This window comes from Lissotriton helveticus, chromosome 9 (genome assembly GCF_964261635.1).
Source record: "Lissotriton helveticus chromosome 9, aLisHel1.1, whole genome shotgun sequence".
Taxonomy (NCBI): Eukaryota; Metazoa; Chordata; class Amphibia; order Caudata; family Salamandridae; genus Lissotriton; species Lissotriton helveticus.
Genome location: NC_136070.1, coordinates 1,016,957,906 through 1,016,977,364, shown reverse-complemented (window position 1 = coordinate 1,016,977,364; position 19,459 = coordinate 1,016,957,906). Strand labels below are relative to the sequence as shown.

The following is a 19,459-nucleotide window of genomic DNA, read 5'->3' as shown; positions in this document are numbered from 1 at the left end:
ACAATGTCCACAAAGGATCCTGTGCAACCTTAAAACCGGCCCCTTCGAAATCCAAAATGCATGAAGCATAATGCTATTTAGAAAAGTAATAATATGAACTGATTTAGAACCAAAAAAACAACTTCAAAAACTCCAAAGGTAAGACAAACAAGCATTTACAATGCAATGGTCTCGGCATTATTTAAGGTAGATCTATTGGCATTGCTCATGACTTTTTTTTCTTTTTTTAAAATCATAAATAAATGGCATTGTCATTTACATTGCCAATAGCTTAATCGTTAAACAAATGGTATTGTCATTTACAATGCCAATAGCTTAATTGCTCACAAATGCATGACCTATTGCATTTACACCAACACAGAGCCGCACACACAAAGCCACCCACACACACATACAGAGCCACCCACACAGAGCCACAGACACACACACACAGCTACACACACACAGAGCCCCACACCCCCCTCCACACACAAACAGAGAGAGCCCCACACACACACAGAGCCCCCCCACACACACACACACACAGAGCCCCACACACACACAGAGCCCCCCCCCACACACACAGAGCCCCCCATACACACACACACATAGCCCCCCCACACACACATATAGCCCCCCACACACACATAGCCCCCCCACACACACACATAGCCCCACACACACATATAGCCCCCCCACACACACACCTAGACCCGCACACACACAGAGAGAGCCCCAAACACACAGAGAGAGCCCCACACTTTCACAGAGAGCCCCACACACACACAGAGAGCCCCCCCCACACACACAGAGAGACCCACACACACACATAGAGAGCCCCACACACACACACAGAGCCCCCCCACACACACAGGAGAGCAAGCACAGCGAGGGGGCAGGGAAGCAAGCACAGCGAGGGGGCAGGGAAGCAAGCACAGCCAGGAGGCAGGGAAGCAAACACAGCCAGGGGGCAGGGAAGCAAGCACAGCCAGGGGGAGGGAAGCAAGCACAGACAGGGGGCAGGGAAGCAAGCACAGCCAGGGGGCAGGGAAGCAAGCACAGCCAGGGGAGCAAGCACAGCCAGGGGAGCAAGCACAGCCAGGGGGCAGAGAAGCCAGCACAGCCAGGGGGCAGGGAAGCAAGCACAGCCAGGGGGCAAGGAAGCAAGCACAGCCAGGGAGCAGGGAAGCAAGCACAGCCAGGGGGCAGGGAAGCAAGCACAGCGAGGGGGCAGGGAAGCAAGCACAGCGAGGGGGCAGGGAAGCAAGGACAGCGAGGGGGCAGGGAAGCAAGCACAGCGAGGGGGCACGGGAGCAAGCACAGCCAGGGGGCAGGGAAGCAAGCACAGCCAGGGGGCAGGGAAGCAAGCACAGCCATGGGGCAGGGGAGCAAGAACAGCCAGGGGGCAGGGGAGCAAGCACAGCTAGGGGTCAGGAGAGCACGCACAGCCAGGGGGCAGGGAAGCAAGCTCAGCCAGAGGGCAGGAGAGCAAGAACAGCCAGGGGGCAGGGGAGCAAGCACAGCCAGGGGGCAGGGGAGCAAACACAGCCAGGGGGCAGGGGAGCAAGCACAGCCAGGGGACAGGAGAGCAAGCACAGCCAGGGGGCAGGGGAGCAAGCACAGCCAGGGGCAGGTGAGCAAGCACACAGCCAGGGGGCAGGGGAGCAAGCACAGCCAGGGGGCAGAGGAGCAAGCACAGCCAGGGGGCAGGGGAGCAAGCATGGCCAGGGCTCTTACCTCAATAGGACAAACGGGCGTGGAGGGCAGGGGCTGCAGGTATTCGGGGTGCAGAATGTGTCCGCTCCCGGCCGTCAGCATTTTCAGCACCTTGATGGGCAGCCGCTGGGTCTGGCGCGCGGGGTCCGAGGGCGGCACGGGGTGCAGGAAAGCGGCACCGAGCTGCTGGCCGAACACATGATCTCTTGCGGCAGAAAGCTAGGGCAGCGCCATATGTCCATTCTACAGTTTATCCTTCTACTACCACCACCATACTTTCTTTCTTCATACTGTCCTGCACTCTTCTCTTAACCCTCTTCACTACCATTCGCTCCCGCATCTTTCAGCTTTTTCTGAACTCCTCTTCCTTTCCCTCTCAAAGTAACATACTTTGGTTACTCGCCCTTTTGCAATCTCACCCAGGGTACTCCATCTGCCTTTACAATTTACTTTTTCCGCCTTCTCCAAAAAACGAAACTCCTGTTCATTAACTCTTTAACCTAATATACCCCATGCTTACAATGGAAGCAAATCACTTGCCAGCATCAAAGCGCTCCATCCTTGGATGAACAATCCATACAACCTCTCTACCACACACCTTCTTTCACCTCACATGCCAACACATCTTAGTACACAATTTACCCTTTGTTATATGCATTCACTCGTCTGTGCTCACTCTTACCCGTATACCTAATCTTCCCATCTTGAATTGCCCTCATTCTTCACTTCAGTCTCCCTTTATGAATCTCGGAAACCTGACTTACTCCACCCCCCCGTCCCCCTCCTGACTGACTCTTCTTACAACGTCTGTATTAATACACAGACAGATCATGCTCACATATCCTTGCTTCGTAGCCCTGCACGGGCTCTACAGCTGATCGGTGTGACACATGGGGGAGCGGCCCGCTCCGTAGGGCAGCAAAAAGAGACACCCATGAGCCCTCTCTTACCGGCTCACTCTGCGGCGGCTCTACTGTGGTCTCTGGCTTCGCCCGGTCCGCGTAGGTCTTCCGGCCGGGATGGAGCTTGAGCAGCTTTCACGTTCCACATGCGGCAGGGGCAGGCACCGACAATGTGCCTCGTGCCCCCTCCGCCATCGCTACCTCCCTGCGACCCCTTGCAAGCTTCTCTCTCTGGTGCCTGCGGGGCTCCCCCTCCGCATGGGAGCCCCGCACAGGCAGGCGCCATTCTTCTCCAGCCAGCTTCCTCTCGCCCGGCCGCACTTCCGCCCGATGGCAGGCCCCGCACCCGTCACGGGCGGGCCTGCCTGACTTCCGGTTTCGGGCTTGCAATGGCTCAGGGCTGCGGCGGTGACTTTGACAGTGCTAAAATGAGGGGTGGGCACCCTTGAGATTAAAAATAAATCCAGCAAGCGGGGTGGACACCCGCTAAGGGCGCCATACACGGGGTAGCACCCGTATGGAATTTTAAATCAAAGCAAAAGAAGCAGGGTGGGCACCTGCGCACTCTGGGACATACGAAGGGCAGAAGCGCTTCCCTCGGAGGGAAAACTACAGCGCTCTGCCCAGGAACGCTGAATAAAGCGCTCATGTGTGTATTCATGATGACAAAAAAAATGGCTGCCGCAAAGCTCCGAATTTTTCGGAATCGGGGGCGTGTTTTTGCTGAGTGACGGATAACGTCACAGATAGAAAGAATGCAAAAAACACGCCCCCGAATGCGAAAAAGACGGGGCTTGGACCGAGTGACGCCCCTCTCCTCCAATGGCTGGCCAGCATTTACTAGGCCAGCCAATGGAGAAGAGGGGCGGGTTCCAAGCCCCCTCTAAGAAACATTAAATCTTCGGGCTCCGCCCACACTGCTTACAGCAGTGCGACGAGTCCTCGACCTAAAAAGGAATGCACGTAGCTATCTTACCTGCTTGATAAATCAAGCATGCAGACACGTTGCTCCCCGTCAATGCGGTGAGGATGAAAAGGTAGCAGCGTTTAATTAAGCACTGCTCACCTTGGTGGTAAATAAAAGAAGAACTTGATCTAATCAGAAACTCGATATCGAGTGCCCTCACAAAAAATATAAAAAAATGAGTATACAATTTAATATATCCAAAGTAAGAATTGTACCACTTACCAACGAAATTGTCAAAACAATCAGTCAAAGAATTAAAAAAAAAGATTTTGGAAACCGGGTAAGTCACTGCTCACACTGCGCGCATGCACAACACTGGCAAAACTAATCGATTTCAATAATTTATACATCTTGGAAGCAAAGAGGTTATCAGCGATTAAACCACACAAGCGTGAGACATACCAATTTAACAGAAACAATGGAGATGTCCCGAACCATCATCCCCAGTGCTAAATATGGTTGGCACAATTTCAACCGCTATACATTCTAATTGTCACCAATGGTTTCATGCAAATTACAACATCAAATCACGGGTAGCTCCCCAGCTACCCGTGAGTAGCTCTCCTAAGTGCAGCCTAGAGTACTAAATTTAAAGCTTTTGATTGGTTGAATTAATATACATATACCAACATTGAAAAGTGAGTGTTCCACATAAAATTTTGTGTATTTTCAAAACCCATAATTTCCCAAAAATATTTAAAACTGATCAATGATAATCATGCAGCATTGGGGAATTTATTACTAATAATACCTTGGTATTATTGCCTTGTGCCAGTGGCATTGCAGATGTGGCTGTAATTTATTATCCTTGTAGAGATATTGAAAATTAATATAGTCTTTTTTACCGTACTGCTGGTAAGCCTGCTCTGAGGTTCTCACAGCTGGTAATCTTGCCTAGGGTGGCCACTAATATAATCTTTTCTGGTGTGTATAGTACTAATAAGTTTAGTAGCTCTGAATGATTTTCATTGAACATATGTGTCTCTTACTACTGAAAAGGTTGGAGACCCCTGGTTTATACTATTTGATCAGGCCAACTTGCTATAGTTTCTAACCAGCAATATTCAGCGGCATGCGCAACTGTTGTTGGGGTTATGTTGGACAAGAACTTCCAACCACAAAAAAACTTGCACCCACTCCCTAGGGGACTGTACTGCACAGTTGGCTGAACTGAAAGCTTTTTTTCTTGCACTGGCACATACGGATCCTTAATCCCCCACACTTATCATGATTTGTATTACTATGAACAGTATTTTTGATGATAATGTACATTAATTGGTGGAAAAATGCATTCAAAGATTCTAAAGGCAACATGATCGAGCATAAAACGCTTTGGGTTAAAGTGGCAGACCTCAAAGACAAGAGGCCACAGGCTCATGTTATACATACATTGAGTCATCAATGTGTGGGAGTGCATTTTGTAGGGAATTCTTTGGCAGATGAAGCCACCAAATCTGCAGTTGCAATTGCTACGGTTTCTGCAATTACTCATTCTAAAATGAGAATAAATAGCGATATCTTGACTGCCGTTTATGCGAATAAAGGCGGCACTCCTTTCCCTAGGGGCTTTACTTCTAAATATACCCATCGCCAAAGAGAACAAAACATTCCCTTTGTAACAGTTCCAGGGGTCGATAATAGTTTGATTCCCAACCAAGACCCTAGCCTAGCCTTAAATATAGGTGCGCAGGAAGGTGTTTCTTTTGCTGGTGTGATGGGCACTATTTTGCTGCTAAGGAAATGTTATTGGTGACAAGGCTTCTACCAACAGGCCAAAATATATGTCCTGTGTTGTGTCTGTTGACAAATTAAAGCTTCCGCTGTGCGTCCACCGCAGACACACCTATTTATTTCCAATGAGCCTTTTGGCTGTTTTTATCTGGACCATTTTGGATACTGCGTTTAAACTTATTTAACTATCAACTCATTCTTGCTCCAGTTTCCTCTGGGTTTGGCCCCAAGCACACAGCTGACACTCTAACTGTTATTAAAGACATGCAAATCTTTATCGGGGCACATGCATGCAGTACACTGCACTCGAACTAGAGTCCAACCTTTGCTTCTAAAGCTTATCAGGATTCTATGGCTTCCCTGGGTGTACAGTTGCATTATTCCCCTCCATTTTGGCCCAAGGGAAATTCTTTTGTGGAGAGGATAAAAGGTGAGTAAAAGCAGTCCTTAACAGCTAGAGCATAGGCACAGGTGTAGTTGGATCCATCACCATTATGCGGTTCAATGCACAATAAATAACCTCCCAAAGAGATCTCAGGGTGGCCAGACCCCATACAAAGTCCTTTTTGTCATCAAAATGTTCATTCCAGAGCTTGATGGTCCAGACATTGTGGCCAGAGCCACATCCTTTGATGCAGATTAACTTTCAGCTGTCTTACAGGATCTACAAGACTTCCATGACATCAAATCGAACGAGCAGTTGAAGACTTCTGCCTCTGCAAGCATCAAGGAGAAACCAGAACCTTTTGGCTGGCTTCCAAAAGTTGGAGATCTTGTGCGATAGAACGTGGCAGTAAAAAAGGAGTTTGACCCTTCATACTGAGCACCAGTGCCATTCCTTGGTGTTCAAGGTACCAGAACTGTTATCTTGCCACAGCTTCCTGGCTCCAAAGACAATTGTTTTGTCTCGATTGATCATGTCAATACACACCATGTTATGTGGGCGATATTAATTAGTAGGCCGCGAGGGGTCCTTGGTAGTTCCTCATCTTCTCATGATATCATACAGGAAATTCCTCCTCAGCTAGTGAGCACCACAGAAGCTGTTTCTCCCAGGCTGGTGGAGGTCAGAGAATGCACAACAATTAATCCCTACTCCGCATCCAGCAACATGACTGAAGTGAGCACTGCCGTAACTACTAACATCTACTACGTCTTCTGCAGCTGATGTCATGTATACCTATCTGCCTCTTCTGGATTTTTCTAATCCAGGTGCAGTACCTGCGTACCAGTTTTTCAACATACTGATTCTGGGTATTATATGGGTCAAGATTATTTTTTTTCTGACAGTTTTTCTGTTCTAGACACTCTTCCATTAAAGATCTGTATTTTTATTTCATGGCTGAAAAGCTCTTACCTGGTCCCACCTTAGATATATATTTGGATTTCACTGTCCTTGTTTTTTTATTTGTGTGGGTTGAATTTGGTATTGTTTTTTTTCTTATTGATTAATAGCCATTACCTACCGCAATGCTCTGCTACAGAACTGGTCGACGGGGTGTTGGATAGTACCTGGGTTACATTCTGATGGTTGGGATGTTGAAACTGTAAACTCCATGCTCTCGGAGCTGAATTATTATACTGTTTTTGAATCAAAGGAATTGTATATGAATTTTACTACTTACGGAGAAATGTTTTGCTATCATCATTTCGGATATCATTATCTGCATACATCTACTGTGCAGTGCCCATTTTTCATTGCCATGCTCCCACACAAGGGTGTTCTAAAACATACAAGGACAAATGTTCTCATTTTTCAGGACATGATACATCAGACCCAACATCATTTTATTTTAAGTTAGTCCCTACGCCATCAAAGAAATATATGATCATACAAACCTAGCTCATATATACTGCTTCATTTGTCAAGCAATTAGCTGTTAATGGCTATGATTATTGGAAAGACACCATTGTTTTGAAATTGATTTAGGGTACCAAACCTTGGCAAGTTCAGGGGGCGGAAACATTGTTTCACTTGTGTTTAATTCCAACAGAAATGATCTTTCAGAATGATACGGTCCAGTGGACTAAATGTCTGGGACTGGCTAAAATGAAAGACATAAATGCCTCAAATGTTTCCTCCATTACCCGCTTTGAAAATTTGCAAAATATGACAAATTACACTGAAGAACCTCCGAATAGTATGTTGCAGAATGGTACATATAATTCCACACTTTCAAATCTTCATGGATGGTTATTGTGGCCAGTAGACACAAATGGTTGCTATGCTCATTTTCTGAATCCCACAGCAAGGTTTAAGGCAAGCAGGACAGACCCCTGATTCTCCCCCTCCCAACAGTCAGGTATTGTTACCACCTATTCAGTAGGGAAATTGTATCAGCAATGGTTGCAACATTCCACACTGTCTGCAGTTAAACAAAATCTTTCTCTCCTGTCTGAAGGTATGAATTTATCAGATTATTTTATTAGGTACTAGGTCTCCACAGTCTAAACGATTTATTTATGCTACGTACAATGAAATGAGGAAATTGTCACAAATGACAACTGCTGCACTTGTAAGACAAATTGATCAAGATCATTTGGATAACGTGCTTGCTGTTGTTCATAAAATTATTAATAAATACATTGTGGTCTCATATTTATAATTTGAATAACATTATATCATGTGTTATTGATATCATGCAAAGTAGCATGTCAACTTTGTATCATGGGTAAGTCAGCTTAGACCTATCATGCAGTTTAGCTGGACACTACAAACCCTCAAAAGTGGACATGTACCCCGGAGTTACCGAAATTCCTGTCACCTATTTTTGCGCTTTCATTTGACATGTAAACAACAATTAATGCCAAAAAGATGCCACATACACAATGTTACACCTAGAGAAGTTAGAACAGCTCCTATTTACAACAGCTGAAACACCTTTTGCTGGCTGGTTAATACACAGCGTAATATCTTTACAGATTTCAATATTTACATTGTTGGCTTGCATGAAACATTTCCCAGTCTGTAGATATGAACCCATAGGAGGCAGTTTCATTCATGAATGATGGTCACTCCCATTTTCGTATCATTGTGAACGTGCCAACAAAGAGGTCTCTGTCGGACACGCCCTCGTTTGCAAACACAATCCATGGTGCATGTAACGCAGTGGTAGTTAATTTGGCCTGCTATCTAAAAGGAATACTAGCTCCTGCAATATTCCTACTTATTACGTTCCTCTCAAATGGAAGTTTTTTTAATGTTAAGCGGTCAGGACTGTTGTGGAATGTGAGCTGGGATCCGCTACACTGTATCCATTTCCAAGCTAGTCACCTGTTTTAATAATGTTCCTTTCCCGCCAACGCAAGTGGTTATAAATAGCTCGTTTTGGCCTTCCATTTCAACTTTGAAGGCAGATTTCAACAAGCTAAGCAGACTCAAACCAATATTGTTCCAAAAAGAAGAAGCACTAACATCTGCTCAATAGACTTTTAAATTACAAGTGGCAATGCCATCCAGTGAGATACAGTCCCTGTTAAACAAAAACCTCCTATTACATTTCAGCAAATTAGTTCATGGTATTTATAATGCCTCTAATATGGCCGACCATTCCCATTTTTTTAAATTGTCAGTTCTCGCTTGGTCAGTTCATTCCAAACTATCTTTGGAGTAATATCGGCTTTCATTCATTCCCTTTTTTCCAGTGTGTTCAGGGTTTTCCCATTGCTGTTATTCCTCATTTGCCACATTTAGGTTTTATGTTTTCTACTCTGCAATAGATGTTCTGTATGGAAGCCCACTGGACCTACCACCTCTCCAACTGGGTGGTGAGCGCATGCTTCGATTCTTAGAAATCCATTTGCTCCAGGAACTGGACATTGACTGGTAATTATCATTCCGACCTGCCTGGATTACCTGTGTGCACCATACATTCAGCAATTTTGTCAAAATTGACGTTATGTTTTTTCAAACATTTTTTATGAATATTATTTTTATATAAGATGCTACTTAGCAATGCTTTGAATATGCTTATCTTGAGTCTTACACCTTTTAGTATTTAGTTAGTCACTGTGTCACTGCCCTGACCCAAGGGGGGTTGTGATTCCCCTATATACGGCCTATTGTAGTTTTCCCGTATGTTAGCCTTAGTACACACATAATAGGCTGCTTTTGCTTTGCACATGTAATGGAGTAACTCACTTGTATTTGTGCCACATTGTTATTTTCTAAATAAGCTGCAAATGTTTTGTTATTTAACCATTTTGCTGGGATTCAGTCTGCACATTTGATGCAAGGCCAAACATAATTGTCCCCTGTTTTTGTCTATGGTTTGACAGTAACACATAGACATAATAGTGAGATCCAGATGTTGTTTTTTGAACGTGACAAATCTTATTAGATAGGCTATGACTTGCTGTTATAAAAACAGAGAGGAACGAGGCTTGCAAAGAAAAAGGTCCTGAGACGAAATCCTCCTGCCCTGCCTTTTGTTTGCTTATAGGAAGGTGCCACAGAAGTGAGTGTCCGAGAGGGGTGGGAGCAAGCGCTCAGGAACCCCCCTCAGGATGTAGTCAGCTACATACTGGCACTACGCAACCAGATGTATTTCTTCTGGAAAAAGCTGAACGGCAATCCTGAGGCAAGTGAAGAAGTTCTGGTATGACCAGCAGGCCACTCTGGTAGAATTTCAGCCTGGTCAGAAGGTGTGGATTATGGAGTCCATGGACCCGAGAGTTCTCCAGGATCACTGGACAGGCCCATATGAGGTGCAGGAGAGAACAAACTACAGTGGAACAACATACTGGTTCTGATCACACCAATGCTGATGGTCTATTCAGGTTCTTCTGCCTTAGGGATGAGAACTCTCAAGAGGTTTGGTAGTTCTCCCCACTTTCAGCTAGGGGGTACATGTTAGACCTGTCAGTCTTAGGGTGGTCTTCCCCCAAACCTTTTGCCTTTGTTCTCCATTTTGTTGCTGATCTAATTTTTGCTGGACTTAGGACTCTGTGCACTTTACCACTGTTAAGTAGTGCTAAAGTGTATGTGTCCACTCCTTAAATCATGGTAACAATGCTTATTCCCAACTGGCACATTTAATTTACTGCTAAGTCCCTAGTAAAGGTCCTGCTCTTGGCTGAGGATGTCTGCCCTTTGGTGCATAACTTGCTGCTGGGTGTTGGAGACCCCGGTGTGGTGGCACATGTTGTGCAGCACTCTCCCCCACTGTAGCCGTCACTCCATCAAGCCATAGCCCTTGTTGGGCTTACCATCTGCTGCCAGCATAAGGGGGAAGTGGCACTGCACAAATAAAAGTTAGCAGCATCACCTCACGAAAAGATTTCACTCTGCCATTACCCTCAGGAAGTGTGGAGTATATGATGGGTGGCACCGACACAAAAAAGACAAAAACAGGGGTAAAAATGTAAAATAAACACACAAGAGGAGTGTGAAATGCAAAAATTGATTAGATTGTGTTGGATGGCGCCAAGGGAGCAGGAAACATGAGGGGATGGCTAGACAGAAGCAGGCTGGAGTAAACAAAATGGCTGCATAGTTGTACGATACGACATTCCATTTGCACTATTTCTGAGTGTGAAATGCGTCACAGCGTCATTTTCATGGTGTGATGTGCCCTAAATGCATCTCCTGTAAATCGGATTTGTTTCTCATAATGTTCCAGTAATTCTGCATAATTGCAGAATATAGAATAATGTGAGTTACGCACACCCCCAAATGATAACCAGAGAACATGAGGAGGAGCAAAAGGCGCGAGATGGGAGGTCATTATAGAACTTTTGTCTAAAATAAATCAGTCCTACTCTATCTACTTCCCTATCAGTTAGGGATGAAGATTTGACTGTGGTGCGGTGCTTGATGAGAAGCCAGTGCAACTCATGTTATATAAGTTTTTGGTGAAAGATTCAAGATTAGCATTTTGGATTGCCTGGCAAGCCAAGATACAGAGAATTCATAGTCCATTCAATAAAATATAAGAGCATGGACCATGGTTCTCTGACAGGACATAGGAAGCAAAAGGAAACGTTTTCTTAGAGCTTTGAGAATGGCAAATCAGCCTGCTGAGAGAAAGATAGTTTATTTCACAAAGGACAGGTTATCATCAATGATGAAGCCAAGAGGCTGGTGTAACAGCACTTGGGGAGGTTCCTAGGACAGAAGGCTATCAAATCTGCAACCAGGATAAAGAGGAGTTGCCAAAAACAATGACCTCTGTTTTAGCTGTGTTAACTTTTAGACAGTTTATTCTCATCCATTTGGATACTGCAGATATGTAGCTCAAAAACTGCAATTGTGTGGTGGAAGGATTTTCAGATAATGTTATGATAATCTGTGTGTAGTCTGCATGTAACACAATTTCAAAGACAAACCTGCGAATGAGAAACCCTGCTGTGGAAACATAGGCCTTTAATAATATTAGGCAGAAGACTCCCTGTTAACGCTCAGCTGACTTGCTGCACTGGATCGGCCTGGACCTGCAACTGGAACTGCTTGTGTCCTGCTGTCCTTTGCTGGAGTGTTTTTCTGATCCCCCAAGAGGTGCCCCTCAGGTCCTGTTCCCTTGATGTGGCATCAGTTGAACTCCCACATAAAGAAAAGGAGAAAGCCTGACGTTTTGGGTTCTCCACAACTGCGAACAGACCCTTTTGAGCCAAGATCTTGCCACCTACACTGACCGCCAACGTGAAGCTCTGGTGAACTTTATTCGCGCTACAGCGATGACCAGCGATGACCAGCAATGCGAGATCTGCACTTTGCTCTACAGCATCTACAGCCTACAGTGACCAGCAGTGAGAATGTCCAGCAATGACTGTCTGCTACACTCAACAGGATATTTGCGCTATAGCGATGACCGCCCATGAAAGCCGGCTTGCTCTTAGCGCTACAGTAACTACAGTGACGACTATTCGGGTCACTCTCCCTTCTCCTCGCAGCCTCCTTCATTGCGAACAGAACTCTAAATTTTTTAGTGGGACAAACCTGGTCCCTGTATCGGCCCACGAACCATTGTGGGCAGGCAGAACTTGTCCCCTTCACATGTCTCCTACGACCAGATAACTTTGATTTTGCATATCTCTGGTTCTACTGATTAGAATTTTGTCATTGTGGTGTCAAATAATGTATTACATTTTAATCTAAATTTGTGTGGGATTTTTCTTGTGTTGTGTTTTCAGTTTATCATTGTTAATGTGCTGCATAACTACTTTACACATTCCTTCTACGTTAAGCGTGCCTGCGTATGTGCCAAGCTACAAGAAGGTTAAGCATAGGTTAATTAAGAGACTTTTTGTGGTTCACTATAACAAGGATTGTGGCTGTTGCTTGAGTAGGATTCCACCCCCTCAACGAACAACACAATTTCTCACACTGATTAAATATTGGGTTCTGCCAACTGAGCAGAATCTGTGAAGATCATCTTGGTCGAGGGACCAAGTCTGGAGAAGGTTGTATCTCAAAGTCTATCTTACCATTGATGATTTTTTTAATAAAAGAAGTTGAATAGATTAGTGCACAGCTCCTGGAATGGTTGAATTATATTAATTAGCTCCTTAGCAATGCAAAAAAGAGTTCTGGAGGAATTTTTAGCAACTTCAGTGGAAGTAGTATAATAAACTGTTCAGGATTTTCTACCTGTCTCTAGTAGTCTTTTAGTGCTAGGTTGTAATGTTGTTTGGATACAGGGTTGAACTCTTTATGCCAGAGCCGCTCATAAGATCTGCATTGATGTCTAGGTGTACAGAGGGCTTCTATAAATCAGTGAAAAGTGGATTTTCTTACATTGGAGGTGATTAATTTTCAGACATGCAAGCCCAAGATCTCTGTAATTTATGGATTGAAAATGTCATTGCATTCTGAGATGTCACAAGAATTTTTCTGGATGGGTGGATTAAGTTTATTCAATAAATTATTGTTATTTAGTTTTGACAAGGGGCAAGAAGGTGGTAATGGAGGCGAGGATCAGAAGTAGCCTTGTCCTTAGAATGAGGAAAAAAACAGTTTGATTATCAGACCAAGCAAGGGAAATGTATTAAAGGTGGTTAGGTAAGCGTTTGTCTAAAAAGGTTCCAACAGGTAACCCACTATGTGTATCAGGGAGGTCTGTGAAAGACCAAGGGCCAGATGTAGGTAAATACTATTTACCGATTCTTAAATACTGAATTTTACCGATTCGGTATTTAAGAATAGGTAAATAGTATGTAGGTAATTATTCGGTAAATTTTACCTTATCGGTAAGATTTGGTATTTAAGAATCGGTATTTACCGATTCGGTAATTCCCATTCATTCCTATGGGCCTGGAGGCCTGGAGGCCCATAGGAATGAATGGGAATTACCGAATCGGTAAATACCGATTCGGTAATTTGGGGAACACATTCAAGGGTGGCAGGGTGTCACATTGACACCCTGTTGCACCCCTGAATCGTGCATGTGTGCACATGTGGCACACATACATGCCCTAAGGGCATGTATGTCTGCCACATGGCTGTTAAAAAAGCACAAATTTGCTTTTTTTAAGGTTTTCAATATTTACCACCAACTTGTAGTTGGTAGTAAATAACGAATCCTGAATGTAAGAAGGCACTCACTTGAGTGCCTCCTACATAGCTTTTTGGATTCGGTAATTACCAATTCCTTAAAATAAGGAATTTTAAGGTATTTTACTGATTCCTTAAGGAATCGGTAATTACTGAATCCAAAAAGATGCCTCCTACATCCCAAACCCTAAATACCGGTTGGGAACGGTCGAAATTCGGTAATTTCGGCCGTTACCGACCGGTATTGGGCTACCTACATCTGGCCCCAAGAGTTTTCATTTAATTCAGCAGCAAATCAGTTTTTGAAGCATACTTGGAAATTGAGATCTTCTAAGATTGACAAATTGGCCATTTTAAGAATAAAAGTAGGGCCAAAATATAATACTTTAGTGCACATATGGTTTTAATGCATGAGGTACTATATATAAAGGCACAGGAATAAGATCTGTCAACGTCCTTTGATGAAGAGAAGTGCCACCCGCCCAAATTGGGAAGTCAACGCATAACCCACCTGCTATAGGCAGATGACCTTGTGCTCCTTAGCTAAACAAAGATTGGCCTTCAGCGTCAACTATCCATCCTATACCCCTACACTGCCAGGAACGGGTTGGAAATAAATGAAACAAAAACCATGACAGTTACATTTGGACCACAAACAATATGTCATGGCAGGTGGCATCTTAATGGCTCCTGGCTACATCACAACTGTGAGTACAAATATCTGGGCATCTACCTGGACAGCCATGGATTATTAAAATCTCATCTGCGCTCTATGAAAAACAAAGTCTCCAGCTTAATGTTTGCCTTCTCATCTGTTGCAAAAGAAATTGCTAGGACCAAGTCTTGACCCTCTTCTCCAGGTGATGAAAGCAAAGGTCATCCACATTAACCTACGGGAGCAAAATCCCCCTGGGCAGGGAAGCCACTATGGTGACAAACCTATTACCCAAATCCACAAAGCCACCTTTCGTCTGCCAAACAGAGCTTCACAGGCGCAAGTCAGACTTGAGTTCAACATCTCAAAACCGAATTGGGCTAGCGGCAGTTGCTTCTTAAACTTCTGTCACAGGCTTAGACCTGCACTGCAAGACTCTATTCATGGCCTAATCTGGTGCAAACTAGAGGGTGGTGGCTCAACCTGGTCCTACAGGCATTACCTCAATGATAAGTTAATTGAATTTTGACTCACCACCGCCTGGGGGAAGCATCTCGCTCAACAGAACTTGAAAATACTCGTGGCAGCCACAGCAAAAAAACTATGGCTACCCTGAGCAAACGCTCCTGTGCATGGTCATTAACCCCTCCCATGTTGGTGACGGAACCGCTCCGTCACCAGCCTCGGTCGCGCTGTGCTGGTGACCCGCTCGGCGCGCCTGCACGGCACGTTCTATTGAGCGGGCGGGGCCGTGACGGAACTGCTCCGTCACAAGCACAGCGCGCCCGAGGCTCGTGACGGATCGGTTCCATCACGAGCATGGGAGCGCGGCGCGGCCCCCCTCTCCCCTAGCGCTGCGGCGGAATTGCCGCCGCAGCAAAGGGGTTAATCAACTCCTACACCTCCAGCAAACAACTGAACTACATTACCTGTACATACCCTCTGTGGATAAAGGCTAGATTAGTGGTACTAAGTCTGGGAGAGTGGAATATGCAAGCTCACCTCTTGGTATGGCGCCGCTTACAATCCCACGATGCAAAGTGTCGACTCTTTGGACAGGAAAAGGAAATCCTAATTCATATTTTTGGTATCTGTCCTTCCTTGCTGCAGCAAAGAAAAACTCTCTTCCACAGTGACTTTGTTCGCCTAGGAGTTCACACTTGTCGGCAGGCAGTAATAGCCAGTCTGAACCCTGCCAACACCATATTAAATGTCAAAGCTGTTAAGTTCCTCCAGATGGCTTCGGCTAAACTGGGCAATGTCAATTCTATTTGTGCTGTAAAAACTTGAAGTTAAGTGCTGCAGCGTAACAATACTTCCTGTCTGTCATGGAACACTGCCCCATTTTCTTCAGCACATCACAAACAAAAACATTCTAATCCCCCACGTAATAAGATTTTGTCTGTTTTTGTTTATAAAACAGGATGGTTTGTGCTGTAAATATGCCCCGATCTATATGTCACAGTTCAAAAATCCTGCTTTGCATATGGCACTTTTTACTGTATCGTGTGCTTTAAAATGGGCTGGTTCTGGCTTATCCGTGAATGCGCTTTCCATTCTGCTCCCCTGAGTGGGCTAAAAAGTCTGCCCCGATGTATGTGGCACCGATCAAAAATATTGCTTTGCACTTGGCACTTTATATTGCTCTGTTTGCTTTTACAGTGTGTCATTGGTCAAAGATGCTCCTTTGCACTCTGTATTTTATATTGCATTGTCTGCTTTTACAATGTGTCGGTCCAGGAGCTGGAAAATCCTGTTTTGCACTTGGCCCTTTTGAGTGTACTGTGTGTATTAAATTGGGATGGTTCTGGACGTTGATGGCAAATTACATATTCCCGGTTTATTCCATTATGGTGTTTTCACATTGCTTGCCTGATTGAGCTAAAAAGACTGCCCTTATTCATATGGCACTGATCAAAAATGCTGCTTTGCACTTGGTGTTCTATATTGTTCTGTCTATCTTTACAATAGTTCAAGTTCAAGTTCAAGTTCATGCATTTATAAAGCGCACTACTCACCCAGAGGGTCTCAAGGCGCTGGAGGGAGGGGTTTACTGTTTATCGAATAGCCATGTTTTCAGTTCTTTTCTGAAGGAGATGTGATTCTGAGTAAGGCGGAGGTGGGTGGGGAGTGAGTTCCAGGTCTTGGCAGCCAGGAAGGAGAAGGATCTGCCACCCATGGTGGTTTTTCGGATGCGCGGGACTGCGGCGAGGGCTTGATTGGATGATCTTAGTTGGCGGGTGGGATAGTAGAAGGACAGTCGGGTGTTTTATGTGTGCTGAATATTGTTGTCTATCCTTATATTGGACTGTTTTAATGTTTGTGTGCTGCATATTTGTAGCTATCACACCTGTTTGTAAAGTGTTCAATTAACTCTACAATAAAATTGACTATAACTAGGAATAAGTACAGGAGACACTAAAGTTAAGGTTAAAAATAAGACCCTTGGAGGGGGGAAAGTCCTTGTCTAATTTTGAGCAGAAAAATGAGGAGCAGTGAACTACTGCTAGTCCACCACCAGGCACATGCATTTGACCACGGCAGAGGGTGGAGTATCCTGGGACAATTCCTCCTCCAGGTCAGGGGGGGAGCCTTCACGGAACAATGTTTTGGTGAGAAACAGACCATGAGGCTGGTGCTCAGCAATGAAATTGAAAAGGTTTACCTCATGCTTAGGGAGAAAACATTCATAGGAAATCAGTCAGGACAGTGAGGTCCTGTTCAAGAGAGCATCAGCCTTAAGAGGTAGAGTGGAGTTGTCAGTGAAAGTGTGTAGTAAATTCCAGTTAGACTATTTAGGAAGGTACACCAACCACAGCTGTAGCAACACACAGGACCATGTAAGGAATTTGGATGGGGGGGGGGGGGTAGAGATGCTGCACAGCTTACCTATATGATTTAAGCTGAGTAGATCCTTTCTGGAATAGTTGATATGAGGGTGGTCATGGGACTGGGGAGATCCAGGACCCCTGGTGCTGGGTGTGGTGTGGATGCTGCCTGTGCAGAGAGGCCAGTCTTTGGCTCACCTTTGGCACGTCACTGGTGCATGCACTGCACACATCCAATGCACAGACATGCAGCCTTGCCACCTAAACAGATTGGCATGCTCCTGGGGGTATTGCCTAATAAGAACTAGAGCATGCAAGCTGCTCATAGTAATAAAAAGAGGGAGAATTAAAATTGGAAACTGGAGCCCAGTTACTCATAACAAACTGCTCAGTTCAATTAGTAGTGGGTCATACTTGGAACTGAAGAAATAAGTATGAAAGTTTTAAAATCTATGAAATAAATAAAAATAGCCACCCAAGGCAGTTTAGGAAGCAGGGAAAAACACACACTGACAGAGCTAGGCACCTCCGCCGTGGTACAAGGAAAGTAATGGGTGCCTCGCAGTAGGGCTACAATGTACTTAATCCTGCAGGTCGGGTGTTGTCCAAATGAAGATCAGTGCGTTCAACAAATCCAATTTTGACGTGCAAGCTTGCCACCTTAATAGGCTGCCATGCACATAGATCACACTAATTTGTCTGTGGGCATAGCATACAGGAGTAGGATGGGCCTAAAAAATAAGCTCAACCACTCCAAGTTCTTTTTTCCTGTGCAGTTATGATACGAATGCAGCATGAACACTGATTACAGTTTTTAACCCAAAATATATCTGAAAAATATATTTTTATGAACAGTCATGAATTTGTCACTTCCTTGGAGCACACCGCTCTTGTATATCCATAATACCTAGAAAACATTGAACAGTGGCTAGGAAAACACTCTTTCCTCATATGTACATGCCATAAAATCTGCATCTTCATTTTGTGAAAATAGCATCCCATATGTGTGACTTGTCATATCAACGGCAGAGGAATGGGCCAATCCCCATTTCATATCCAGTCCATTTTGGCTGTCAGTACACCAGTCGCGATCAGCATGACTCGGGGGTGGGGAGGTGGGGGGAGGGGTAAAAAAATATTTTTTAATTAAACTTAACATCTCTTCCGGTCCAGTGTTGCGTCGCCTCTCCTTTCTCCTCTTAACTCTCCATACAGGAAGCAGGCAGCCTCCCTCCCCCAAGCCAATCACAAATCTGCAATGGCTGTGTTGTGATTGACTAGGACGCCAACCCCACAGGCGTCTATCGGGAGGCCATTTGCTCTATGTAGGCTGCATGCAGAGTGCGTATGACTGATTGCCGACCAAACAGTCAGCGCACTCAGAGTGGGCAAGCCACTCCTCCACTGGACTCCTGCAGGACTGCCCACCCGTCCGCCATTTTATATGTTTCTACTTCTCGCACTGCGAGAAAGCAGTGGGGTGATGCACCTCCACCCACGTGGAGGAGCCGCTCCTGCATTACACACACAAATTTGCCTTGTAATACAGTTAAAGTATTTAGTTCTGATTTTGCCCATCACTCATAGAACCATTAGGCTGAAAACTAGAGACCTGGGGAAATCCAGGAAGATGTGACTTGTGTGGTTCCCACAACCTTTTGTGACCTAGAAGCCCTGCAAATACTAAAATGTGGCTAAAAACACAATTTCCTCATGCCTATTTGCTGTAAATGACCTCAACTTTTTAAACCATTTACCATTCTAAATTTCCACACTCTTCCAGCTTAAAACGGCATAGAATATGTGTGGGTTGGGGTTAGACCTGACATCTTTGGTGTGGTTTCCCCAGTCTTTTTCTTCTGGCTTCCTGTTTTTGATTGTGTGCTTGACTTCATTTTTGTTGGTTACAATGAAGTAAATGGAAGACTCTGCAAAGAGTGGGCAGGGTTCCAGCAGAATAAGTGGGGGAGGGGCCCAAAAATTAAAGGAGCTCTCAAAAGGGCCCTAAACTAGTTCCTAGGGTATGGATTCCCAACCTCCTGTTAAGAAGGAAAGCCTGCAGGTAAGGGACCCCTGAAGTGATTTACCTGTAGTACTTCAAGGGGGATTTCAAGTGTCCCAAGCCGGCACAGCTTAGCCTGGCAGGTAGTCACTGGGGATGGCAAGTGCAGTGCTTGGGGAGAAGTTGGT

The 19,459-nt window shown here is 45.0% G+C and overlaps 1 long non-coding RNA gene across 1 annotated transcript in view; it reads right to left on the bottom strand.

Annotated features, from left to right (window-relative positions):
- Positions 1-19,459, bottom strand: part of LOC144783124 (uncharacterized) — a 41,501-nt gene that overhangs the window by 715 nt on the left and 21,327 nt on the right. Inside the window, exon 2 of the long non-coding RNA XR_013601415.1 lies at positions 6,921-7,019. This is a non-coding gene — a long non-coding RNA (uncharacterized LOC144783124). The remainder of the gene's footprint in view (positions 1-6,920; positions 7,020-19,459) is intronic.